Below are 13,090 nucleotides of genomic sequence, written 5' to 3'. Positions count from 1 at the left end.
CATCATCGTTTTTGCTGACATCAGGTTGGCTGATGTGTCGAGAGGGCGAGGTCGGCGAAATTGCAGTGCCATTAAAAAGGTGAAATAAAATTCAGTATGCAATTCTAAAAAGTTTGAAGCAGTGGAATGACACAGCTGTTTTATTTTATTTTATTTATTTAAATTTTTTGAGAGTGGCATTTATATATCATCTCTTAAATTATTTTTTTTTTTAATTTTGTGTACAATTGTTGACAGTCTGAAATATGTCCCTGATAGCATATGTATGTACATGTCTATTTGAAGTCTGCATATACATCTGCAAGACGTGTTTGCTAATCTGCAATATACGTCTATAGGACATTTCCTATCAGATGTCAAATAGATGTTTAGAAAATTATTTTAAGATGTTGATTATTACGAGGTTATTAAAACATCTTAAAGACTTATGTCAGAAGTCTGTGCTATCTGGGGACAGACAAAAGACGGATTCCAAAAAGGGGAAAATCCAAGTTGATATTAGACCTTGATCTAGTTCATTAATAATATAATGGGACATAACGGGATTGTTGGAACATCCCAATTTACATGAATTCACCCTACTGTTTGCCATATTTAATAATTTAGGAATAGCATGCATATTGCAGTAAGGCTTTCTAAAACTGTGGCAAACCTGGAAACATCTGTGATTTTCAAGCCTGGAAAGTTTAATGGGAAAATGTAATCATTAATGGCGATTTTTATAATATACATTATATTATACAATATACAAATATACATTAGGCCCATTTCATTTTCACCAGCTAGAAATTGCCCTCCAGCCATATAAATCAATTGGTGAAAAGGGATGAAAACCATGATACTTTAATTATTTGTTATAATATTCTAAACATAGCAACAAATTCTTCTAATTAATCTTCAGCTTGTCATGCATATGCACCTGCTTGCCTCTTGATTTCTAGATTAATATGACAGAGTCACAAGGCATGGAGGGAAATCTTGAGGCATCTCTACAGTCATTATGCAATCAGTCTAATGCTTCAGAAAACATGCAAGCATAAAAAGACAGTACCGTATGTTAGGAGAAGTTGGAGGGCAGGCCAAGAGCTTCTCCTGTATGTTCCTCATGTAGCCTACATCAGTGTTTGAAGTCTCTGAAGATGTGATGCTCAGACACGGAGGCAGAGCATGTGTGTGCTTGAGCTGTTTGACATTCTTATCATGTTCACTCATCAGTCATCCTCATTTTGAGAATGGAGCAGTCTGTCCTCTCCTCTGATTTCTTCATTCTCTTGTTTTCCTGCTTGACTGCACTATTGAAAATAAAATTGTCCCAGGACTGTGAGGCGGGATGTGGGACTGTAATGGCTGGCTGCTAGTAAATGCTCTGAGTGTGCGTTCAGCATTGAGACGTGAGTGAGAGTTTAAGTCAGTAACTGCTGCAGTGTTCACACAAACGCACACACACACACCGAGGAATTCCTCTACTGCACGCTCTGAGTGTGTGTGTGTGAGTCGACAACATAACATGCCTTGAAGCAATTCCTGCTGAATGAAAGCAAAGCGAATGCTTTAGTGTAAAATTTAAAACTCCACTTCGCTGACGCTCCTCATATTTATTTCCCTAATGAACGTAGAAATAATTGTTCTAATAATTTTAACATTATTAGAAATTGTCTGTCTGTCTGTCTGTCTGTCTGTCTATCTGTCTATCTGTCTGTCTGTCTGTCTATCTATCTATCTATCTATCTATCTATCTATCTATCTATCTATCTATCTATCTATCTATCTATCTATCTATCTATCTATCTATCTATCTATCTATCTGTTGTTCTAACACTGTCTATCATTCTATCGCTCTATCATTATAACTATTGTTGTCATTCTATATAATTAATTTATAATTTAGTTTTGTGTATTGATTACATTAATGCAAAAAAATATGAATAGTACAGTACACTAAAATAGTGACTTACAAAGACTTACTTTGAAACAATTTTCTAAATTTACCAAATGATTACAAATAAATGACGAGTAACATTGAATTTTTAATTGAATTTTTAAATTAAAAGACTGAAACAGTATTTTCTAGTAAAATGTACTTTTATTTATAACTTTGTACAATATATATATTTTTTACATTCTAGGAGTGCTCTTGAATTTCAATCTATTTTTAAATCCTTCCACCATGTTTTCTCTGCCTGTTTTAAACTCTTTAGATATTTATGAACATTAAATTGTCAGATTACTGCTGCCTCAGAATATATGATTATGTAGAGCTGAAAAGAAGCATAGAGACACTGGTGAAATCTCTGCTCCTATACTGTACCACAATATCCCGTCCCTTTACCTTATTACCTGATAGTGCTTGGTCATTTTGTGCAACACCAGAATGAAGAACAGGAACAGACTCACAGCCTGCTGGGACGGCAGGCACTATACACACTCATACATATGCATGTGTACAGTCAGCCAGGACCCCGCTGTGCCCACCCACTCGCTCTCTTTGGCCGCCAGCCCGTCTCTGTGGGAGCAGGTGTCGTGCAGTGGGCAGATTCATCTGTCGTCATGACGGGGCTCCTCTCTCTCTTCTTCTGAGATCACTGTGTCCCCTTCCAACTCCTCGCATCTCTTAACCAAACTCAAGAGATTTGCTGGTTCAGGGAAGATAGAAGCATCCGGAAGACTAATGATCCAAAGCAGTGACCTGCAAAATAAGAGGCCAGGAGCAGAAAGCTGAGTCTTTCCAGATCGTGAACAAAACTTGCTGATAAACATGTTTAACTATGACAGAACGGATGCTGCTTCAGGCCAGAGGATGCCAGCAAGGTTCTTTTGAGGTTAGTGATTCAGATTTGGGCAGGACTCCCACAGGATGTAAGATTACTGCATTAACACCAGTTGGTTTAGATTCGAGTAAAGTGAAATTAGTATTGCGTTTAGTGGGTGGCCACAATCCTGTGTGTTTGTGTATGGATGAGGTTTTGCTGCCGTTGTTCAGTGAGAGCTGTGCTGTTATAAGTGATTCGATTTAAGGGAAAGAAAGGCCAATAGATTAGCAGGAAATGGTTAGTGGGCCATATTTAGAGCTGGGCATGGACTCTTCTGAATTAGGCCAATAAGCAACCACCAAGCAACAGTGATGCGCGAGTTGATCCAAAATGAGCGGGTGCCTGTGGTCACCCGCGGTTGCCCGCGGTTACGAGTCATCCAAAAATATTTTTAATGATATTCGGGTCGCGGTCGGTCGGGTCGTTTGAAATAAAGATGCCAATTAAACCTTTGTAATTAATATAGTACTAGACACAATTTTGAAATACATAGGCCTACACTTTATTGGCTGGATAACTGCCGCGAAGATGACGCACGAGCTCAGTCTGCAGGTAGAGATGGAGGCGGCAAGAGAAAAGGTGAAGACGCTGTTTTTGGTAAAACATGATTTTGATGACTTCATTAAATTTTGTTTTATAGAAAATCATTTTGTATAAATTGTATCTTAGTTTTGATCAATGTTTTAACAATCAATTACCTGTATTTTATAAATAAGAAGCAAATATATAGCAGACAATGTAATGAGTCGCCGGCACGATCACTTGCATTGCATGTGAACTGGAGGACGCCGGAACTCAGCTTGTGCCTCACAGATTTGAGAAATATAGGCTATATATTACAGAAAGCTTGAAATGTCTACTTTTAAACGAAAATATTAAAACCAAAATAAATAGGCTACTCTCTGATTATGTAATCCATATGAAATGTGCATTTCTCTCTGGCATGGCGAGTCCGCATCGTCAACTTCATCTTTGCAGCGACACAGAAAACACCAGTTTATTACTAAACAATTAAATGTCTCCTTGCATATTTTCGAACCAGCAGGCCATTCTGGGTTGAGCGAGACCCCACAGAACGAGCGAGTGGAGAGTAATATATGGAGAAATGTGCTCTCCGCTCTCGAGCTCTGATCGGAACAAACCCGAACCTCACTGTCTGCTGAACAGAAACATCAATATAGACATAGCCAGACTAGACTATTTTAGAACAAATTATGAGCTTATTGATGATTTTTTTTCTTATATAATTCTTGACAAAATTAGAATATATTAAGGATATATATATATATATATATTGTTTTTTTTTTTTTTTTTTTTTTTTTTTTTTTTTTTTTTTTTTAAATGCGGGTCAGGTACAATATTTTCTTTTCCTTTTTTGCGGTCCGAGTTGCGGGCGGGTTAGTTGAAAATGTTGGTCGGGTGCGGGTTATTAATACATTGACCGGCGCATCACTGCCAAGCAACTGTAGAGCAAACTATTTGAAAGTGACATGACATTCAGCCAAGTATGGTGACCCATACTCAGAATTGGTGCTCTGCATTTAACCCAGCAGTGAACACACACACACACCTCCCCAAAGCAGTCGGCAACCATTTATACTGCAGCACCCGGGGAGCAGTTGGAGGTTCGGTGCCTTGCTCAAGGGCACCTAAGTCATAGTATTGCCAGCCCGAGACTCGAACCCACAACCCTAGTGTAACGAATTAAACCTTCATAATCATCGGGAAGAAGGAGGCGGGAACCGGCGGACAATCAAACTGAAAGTCATTGACGGACAGTCAGCCCCTCACGGACAACTGACGTGCACAAATAAAAACCAAATACAAAATAAAGTCCAGGCCTGGTCCTCTCTCGTCCTTCACTGTCGTCGCTCCAGTTTTATATCCTTCCATCTCCTCCGTGGGAATCGAGACCGGTGGGTCAAACAGGTGTCACTCATCTCCAATCACTCCACCGGCCTCGCTCTGTTTCCACGTCTCCCGGCCCCGCCCCACTCGTCACACCTAGTGTTAGAAGTCAAACTCTCTAACCACTAGGCCACGACTTCCCTGAAATCAGGGTTGCCAGGTCTGCAAGTTAAAACCAGACCAATTGCATTTAGCAGACGCTTTTATCCAAAGCAACTTAGAGTGAATTCAGGATATACTTTTTACCTGTACCTGTGTTCCCTGGGAATCGAACCCACAACCTTTTGCGCTGCTAATGCAATGCTCTACCACTGAGTCACAGGAATTTTTTTTTACATTTGCTATTCAAAACTAGTCCAATATTAGCCTGATTACACTCTCTTTCAAATTTGTACCGGAGGCTTGGCTGAGATGGACTTGACTACACTGTTTGAAACACCTATCAGTGTTATATTTATCTTTCTGCCGTTCTTTCTGTCTATCCATTCATGTATTGTTCTATCAATCCATTCATCTGTCAGTCTATCTATCTATCTATCTATCTATCTATCTATCTATCTATCTATCTATCTATCTATCTATCTATCTATCTATCTATCTATCTATCTATCTATCTATCTATCTATCTATCTATCTATCTGTCTGTCATTCTGTCCATCCATCCGTCTATCTGTCTGTCCAGCACTCCATGCATCTTCCTATTTATTGTTCTGTCAAGTGTCTGTTGTTCCATCCATCTATTAGTTTTATCTATCTATCCATCAAATCATTCCATCCATCCATCCTTGTCATAATGTCTGCCGTTCTACCTATCCCTCCATGCCGTGTAAATAAAAACAAATATATATGAATGTAGGATGCTATTTAAAAAAAAGACAAGGTAAGTTAAATCGGTAACTGCATTGCATGTTTTATTCAGTGCGTAGGTTCTGTCATATCATAAATAAAATTGTTATTTTGGATTTTGTGTTAAATTACTTTACAGTTTTTCTCAGTTGCTTTGGTACATTTCTCGAATCATCCTGGAGATTTGCAAAACAGTAAGTGCATTTCTCAAAACAGCTCGTACAAATAGCAAAACACCATGGATTACTTGCAAAAGCCAGTCTTTTGCTCAAAATCCTTAGTTCATCTCTCAAAAATAAATATCTGTGTCAATGAACATGTCAGTGCCATCGAATGACAAGTCCTTGTGTCATAGTTTACGGATAAGACAGTCAAAATGCTTAGTCATGTTGTCAATATAACAGTTTACTCTGGAGGGATGTTATGATGTAAACTATGGCAACAATTTGGATGACAGTTACTGTATTGAACAGTATGACATATGCTTATGTATGCCATATATCCATTTCAAAAGTAGAAATTTACACATTACTGTATGTGGGATATTGATTGAAAGAGACTGGATAGAATTCCCAGTTACACTTTTACTAGTGGTCTGGCCAAAAAAATTATAATACTGTAAAAAAAAAACAATGTCACTGTGATATAAGGAAAAATAACTATGGGCACAAAGATGAAAATAAGTCAATTTTCAGAATTTGTAACTCTTGTGTTGTCCTCTGTCTATACAGCATAAGCTTTCTAACTGAAGATTCATGAGATGAACCTTCAGAGAACTGGTTTATCATTGGTTTATCATCTACATTCTCTTCATTAGTAAATATTCACTTGCACAATTCATGCCAGATTAAAAAAAAGTCAAATAATAATTTGTAAAAATAAAAATAAAAATAAAAAGTGTGCTTGGCAGTTTATGACAACTAAATTAACCATTTTGCATTTAATGACTTATACGATGAACTAAAGACTAGATGTTTTGAGGGGTAAGACTATTGCAACTGTATAATACATTTTGAGCAACATGACATTAACAACTGATAATGTAGGAAACCGCCGATAAATGTGCATAATCAATTGCATGAATGTACAAAAGCAATCGCAACTTGTTTAAAAGAATGAGAAACTGGTTTTGTGATGTGTATAAATGACTAGATGATGTGAAGGTTGTACAAGTACTTTTGAGAATTTCATTTCTGATTTGAGAAATGCACCAAAGTGACTGAGAAAAACTGTAATCATCCATAATAATCAACATTTAACATTTAATCATTTAGCAGACGCTTTTATCCAAAGCAACTTACAAATACAGAACAATAGAAGCAGTCAGGTCAACAAGAGAACCACAACAGTATACAAGTGCCATGACAAGTCTCAGTTAGTCCAGTACAGAACGCATAGCCAGGTTTTTTATTTTATTTTTTTTTTATTTTATTTTATTTTTTAAATATGAAAGACAAGAAAAGGAAAAGTGCTAGTATTAGTTGGTTAAGTGCTGGCGAAAAAGATGAGTCTTTAGATGTTTCTTGAAAATGAGTAAAGACTCAGTTGTACGAATTGAGATTGGGAGGTCATTCCACCAGCTGGGCACAGTCCAGGAAAAGGTCCGTGAGAGTGATTTTGAACTTCTTTGGGATGGCACCACAAGGTGTCGTTCACTTGCAGAGCGCAAACTTCTGGAGGGCACATAAGTTTTAACCAGTGAGTTTAGGTAAGTTGGTGCCGTGCCAGTGGTCGTCTTGTAGGCAAGCATCAGTACCTTGAATTTGATGCGAGCGGCTACTGGTAGCCAGTGTAACCTGATGAGGAGAGGAGTAACATGAGCTTTTTTCGGCTCATTGAAGAATCAACACACTGGCATCTGTATAACAAACCATATGGAGCACTTGACATCATGACGATTGGTTTGCATCTTTTCATATAAAATATATCTTAGGATACAGCAAATAAAACAGTTTAAAAATCAATAGAAGTCAATGGGAAGTCTCTTCAGGATATAAAGCATACGCTGCAGGGGTCATCTCGAGGTTGGACAGTGTGATGATTGCTCTCTCTCATTCTCACTCTCACATTAAATAAAGGCTGATGGCTTTCCTATGGTCACTATGAAAGAGCAAGACCTGGACACGTGCTCAAACAGCATGCCTCGCATGTTTTCTCTCTTGTTTTGTTCTCTCCTCACCGAGAGTAATGCATGCGGCGCTTCTGTTGTGTTGTGAAGCTCTCTGCACGTTTAACTCTTTACAGCCCATCAGACTGACAACAGTCAAAGAGCGTGACCTGTCTCTCCTCTGCCCCCTCTCTCTCTCTCCTCTCTATTTTTGTGTGATAGAGTGAGGTAAATGTAGAAAAGGAAAAGGAGGGGAGGAGAAAGTAAGAAAGTACACAGTCATGGATCCATTAGCCTTGGTCGCTCCAGTCAGACTGACTGTGATGTGGAGACGTTCGCTCACCTTGAGTTTGTCTTTAGAGAACCTCATGCTTGAGCTTCATGCTGTTTCTTTCTCTCTCGCTCTCTTGGGTGGATGAATCTGACTCTTTTAGCTCAGCACAAATGCTCTAGAATGTAGTAGCATGTTTTTTTCTCATGATGTGAATAATGAAATGTTTCAAATTAAAGTTTTATGCAACAATAAATACACCTAACAATCCAATAATTTAATCCAGCAAATTAAATGTATTATTGTTTATGTATTGTTCAATATAATGTAACTTCTGTAATTTATATGTATCTGTTTAGTTAAAGGTGCCATGCGCAAAAATTGAGGTAAAATATCCAAAAAATGACCTACACGCATCAAAAGAATGAAAAGAAATAAGGGCGATGATGTCATTAAAAAAATGTCAAGTTATAGTGCTGCAGAGATATCAACCTTAATTAGCATTAGCATTACTAGCCCCGGCCCGACAGGTTTCGTAATACCAGTTTCGGCCATGGGAGGCGGTATGCCGGCAACATAACCACCAGCCAACCTGCAATACACAAATAACTCGCACGGCTTGTGGGCGTACTTATACCTGATGTCAATCGTGTGGAAAGTACAGCCCACTACTTCATTTCAGTTCAGGGAAGAGAGCGGAAGGATGACTTAAGCCCTTGGCAAGAGACCACCACCCGCTACAGGGAAACAACCGCGCTCGGAATCACAAATCAAATCCGATAAGAAAAGGAGCCGAACCAGAGTAAACATCGGCACTGCTTTCAATCGCTGGAGACAACTGATGGACCTGAAAGAAATGAGGTTCGACACCGAACTTGCAACATTTCTTTTGGATTGGTAAGTTAGATGCTGTTAGTATTTCGCTAGAAGTTTGCTTTATATGTTTGTGTATTTTTTTTCGGGAAGTTATAACATAGAAATGTATCGAAGGCTGTTCTATAAACGTGCTAATGTTAGCGATGGCTAACCGTAGCTGTGTTTGATAATTAGCTAGCTATAACTTACCCAATTTTTTTATATCATAAGTAACCTTCTCTGTCTAGTCTGTTGGTCTCCGTGTCCTCTTTGCTTCGTGGTTTTTCTGTACGTGAGAAAATTGATGTGTGGCGTGTAAAAAGAGTCAATTGCATGTGTCTCACGGTGAATGCTTGAGAGTTGGCAGCTCTGGTTACGTTGGTTGGCGCTAGCTTGGTCAACATCAGCTGTCTGATGTTGACCAATGATGTTGACAGAATGCTGTCTGTCAAATGAATTTAATTCCAATAATGTGTATATACACCTCAATGTAATATGAACAAAACGAATATGAACATATTCACTGGTAAAGGTGAAGGGGAGTAGCTTGAAGATGTCATGTTTCAAAATCACTTGACATCACCCAACGTTCCTCTGGAGGCAAAACGTCCTCTTATAGCAGCGGTTCTCATTTCCAGTCCTCGCGCCCCACTTCTCTGCATATTTTGCACGTTTCTCTTTGTTAACACACCTGATTCAGATAATCAGCTCGTTAGAAATGAACTCCGTGCATGAACTGTTTTTTCAAATGTTCATTGCTCCCTACTCTCTGAGCAGGGGAAATCTGTTGAAGTTTACCTCACATCGAAACATTCATTCACTGATTTGTGCTGTGCAGCGTGTTTAAACATGGACAACTGTGACATCATATACCTCTGTAAATCAATACAATTTAAATTCACGTCTTGCACACTTCAATGCACTTTGATTGGAACATATAGCTACGTTCGCTTCGAACTGCAATCGTGTAATATATTGCAAATAATAAACTGCAAATATAATATATATTTTTAATTATATTTAAAAATTTTAACAAAGATGCATTAAATTGATCAAAATTGACAGGTTAATATTAAGTTAATAATAATTAGATTAAATTAAGTTTCTCAGCGATCCTGAGAAAATTATCACATTTTCACAAAAAAAGTAAGCAGCACAACATTTGCATCAAATTGTTAATAATCAGAAATGTTTCCCAAGCATCAAATCATGATATTAGAATGATTTCTGAAGATCATGTGACACTGAAGACTGGAGGAATGATGCTGAAAATACAGATTTGACTACTTTTTAAAATACAGTATATTCAAGTAGAAAATTATCATTTTAAATTATAATAATATTTCTCAATATTACAGATTTTTCTGTATGTTTTTATTTATTGGTAAATAATATTGTATTATTATTTGGTATTTCAAAAAGTAACAATGTAAGTTACTTTCATTAGTGTAATGCAACAATGTAACAAAATATTTTTAAAATTAACACTCCACTGAAGGCACCATGTAGCCTTAGAGATGAATGAATTATTATTCCATCATTCCAGCTGCAATTCATGCATCATATCCCAAACTTTCACCTCCAGAGTTTGAGCACATCACCTGCAGAGCAGATATAAACCAGCATGTACCTGAAATGTCAGAATAACCGACCGACCGCAGAACAGTGAGGTAGCAGCGTTTGTGATTGTGATGGAGACATGTCTCACACTCCGGTGGAGTGTAAAGGCCACACTGAGATGGGAAGAGTCAGCTGTTCCAACCACAGATCTTTCATTTACTTTTGCTCTGTAATTGAAAACTCAGTGAGGTGTGTTGACAGGTAAAGAGAGAGAGGAGGACTATCATTTTGCAATACATTTAACTATCATTTTGCATTATTGACACTGTTTTCCTAATGAATGTTGTTCAGTTGCTTTGACACAATGTATTTTGTTTAAAGCGCTATATAAATAAAGGTGACTTTGACTTTGACTTTGAGGAGGAGAACGACAATGTGCAACCCAGCGTAAAAAGAAATGGAGAATAGAAAATGTGTTATTATAGGACCAAAGGCAGTGTCAGACAGAGGAAGTGCAAGTGAGGGACACAGAGCAGAGAGATGCTGCATTCTCCAGGGACACAGCCCAAGACACAGCCTGCTCTCTCTCTCTATCTCTCTCTCTATCAAGGTTATGACCTCATATTGCGGCTGAACTGTATTTGTGTCCGAAAGACAGACAAAGTCACTGCTGTGTGTTTAGAAAGAAGAAATGAATATAAATCCATGACATTTGTCTGTGTTTGTTCAATGTATGATAGAACATGATTCATGGAAATGAGCTGTTTTCAAGATTTTAGGTGAAAATTTATAGAAATGTAAAAGTGAATGCATATGTCTCAGATGGTAACTCTCAACATATCTAGGCCAGGATTCACCCCAAAATCAAAAAATTATAATTAATAAACTAATCAATTACAATGCAATGAATAGGCTATATAATATTTTTTATAATACATACTTTGAATTAGATGTTTCCACTTTGAATTTAGTCATTTAATCACCCTGGAGCAGAAAACCAGTCTTGGTATATTTGTTGCAATGGCCAAAATACATTGTATTGCTCAAAATTATTGATTTTTCTTTAGGATATTAAGTAAAAATCAAGTTCCATGAAGATATTTTGTATCATAAAAGTATCAAAACGTAATTTTTGATTAGTAATATGCATTGTTAAGAATTCATTTGGACAACATTAAAGGTGATTTTCTCAGTATTTTGAACCCTCAGATTCCAGATTTCCAAATAGTTGTATTTCAGACAAACATTGTCCTCCTAACAAACCATACATCAACGGAAAGATGATTTATTCAGCTTTCCTTTTAAAAAAATTGATAATTAAGACCTCAAAACCACTGGTTTTGTGATCCAGTGTCACATTTTGTAATTTTATGTGTGTCTATTTTAATGTAAAAATTTTCCATGTATATATACTTTTTATTTATTTGTATTTATTAGTTTTAGTTATTTTGGTTAAAGTTAAACTATACTGAAAAATTTGAAAGTAAAACAAGTTTTTTTAAAATATATATTTATATTTTATTGTATATTAGTTAACAATTATTTTACGTTTATAAGTAATGAAAGAGTTTTTTATCATTTTAGTTTTAAATAACTAAAATTAACCTTGTACTGTAATCCAATAGTTGAAATAGAAAATAATGTAAAACTATCTTAATGGTCCTAAAAATGTGTTTATTTCTTGACTTTGGAATGAAATGCATTTTTATGTCTGCGTGTGCATTCTCAACTTTCTCTTTGTTCAAACTTCAGTATCTTAGTCATGATGTGAGCTCACACACACAGATCTCTGGTGAGAGCTGTCTGTGGTTTTCAGTCCGCTAGAGCAGAGATTCAGAGGTGTGCTGATGCTCTCAGGGTCTGACAGTTCGTGACAGGGAGAGAAAAGACAGAATTTCAGCTGCATTGTCAAACACAGCCTTCAGCTGAGCTCCCCGTCACAAACCAGAGCTCAGGGGTCACACACACACACACACACACACACACACACATCAGAGCGATCCCTCAAAACCGAGTCTTCTGCTTCTGCTTCTGCCTGAACCCAAAGTCCATCATGTCATTCTGTGTTTATAAAGTACTTGTAAAGACAAGAACTACAAGTCATGTGGTTCACTGCTCTCAGACGATGTGTGTTTGTGTCTGGTTTCCCAGTGTGATCTCCACAGACGTCAGATTCAACGTTTGACATAGACATCAGGAAGATTATTGAAGCTAAACATAGTTTATTGAATCATTACTGATCATTCATTGATTTGCTCCAGACAAAAAGCTATTTTTCCTCATTATCCATTTTTTTTTTTCTAGGAAAAAAAACATTGAAATAATCTTAAAGCAGTCTGAGAAACTGCTATGAAGCAGTCCCCCCCCACACACACACACATTGTTGTATGCATTTTGAAGTGTTTACCTGTTCACTCAAAATATAATTTCATATTTATCTCATATTTTTTTTGGAGTGGAATGCATGTGGATTTAATTTTGAAACATAATACAAGTACACTAGAAACTGTCTCTCTCCCAACAGGCCTGTACTTTTTCCCATCATCCACTTAAGTGGAAGCGATGTTTGGAAATGAAATTTGTGTTTCTGTCTGATGCCTTGATATACAGTATTGTTCAAAATAATAGCAGTACAATGTGACTAACCAGAATAATCCAGGTTTTTAGTATATTTTTACTGCTACGTGGCAAACAAGTTACCAGTAGACGCAGTAGATTCTCAGAAAACAAACA

The 13,090-nt window shown here is 37.1% G+C and overlaps 1 protein-coding gene across 3 annotated transcripts in view; it reads left to right on the top strand.

Annotated features, from left to right (window-relative positions):
• Positions 1 to 13,090, top strand: part of slc8a2b (solute carrier family 8 member 2b) — an 85,610-nt gene that overhangs the window by 1,174 nt on the left and 71,346 nt on the right. For 2 of the 3 annotated variants that reach the window (XM_059534005.1, XM_059534003.1), the window contains exon 1: positions 2,646 to 2,819. The exons of the other annotated variant lie outside the window; for it this stretch is intronic. The gene's annotated coding sequence lies outside the window, so the exon portion shown is untranslated. Of the gene's footprint in view, positions 1 to 2,645; positions 2,820 to 13,090 lie in introns of those variants that run through there. 3 annotated transcript variants of the gene reach the window in all.

Source organism: Carassius carassius, chromosome 41 (assembly GCF_963082965.1).
Source record: "Carassius carassius chromosome 41, fCarCar2.1, whole genome shotgun sequence".
Classification (NCBI taxonomy): Eukaryota; Metazoa; Chordata; class Actinopteri; order Cypriniformes; family Cyprinidae; genus Carassius; species Carassius carassius.
The sequence above is the reverse complement of the archived record's forward strand: the minus strand, read 5'-3'. Positions and strand labels throughout refer to the sequence as shown.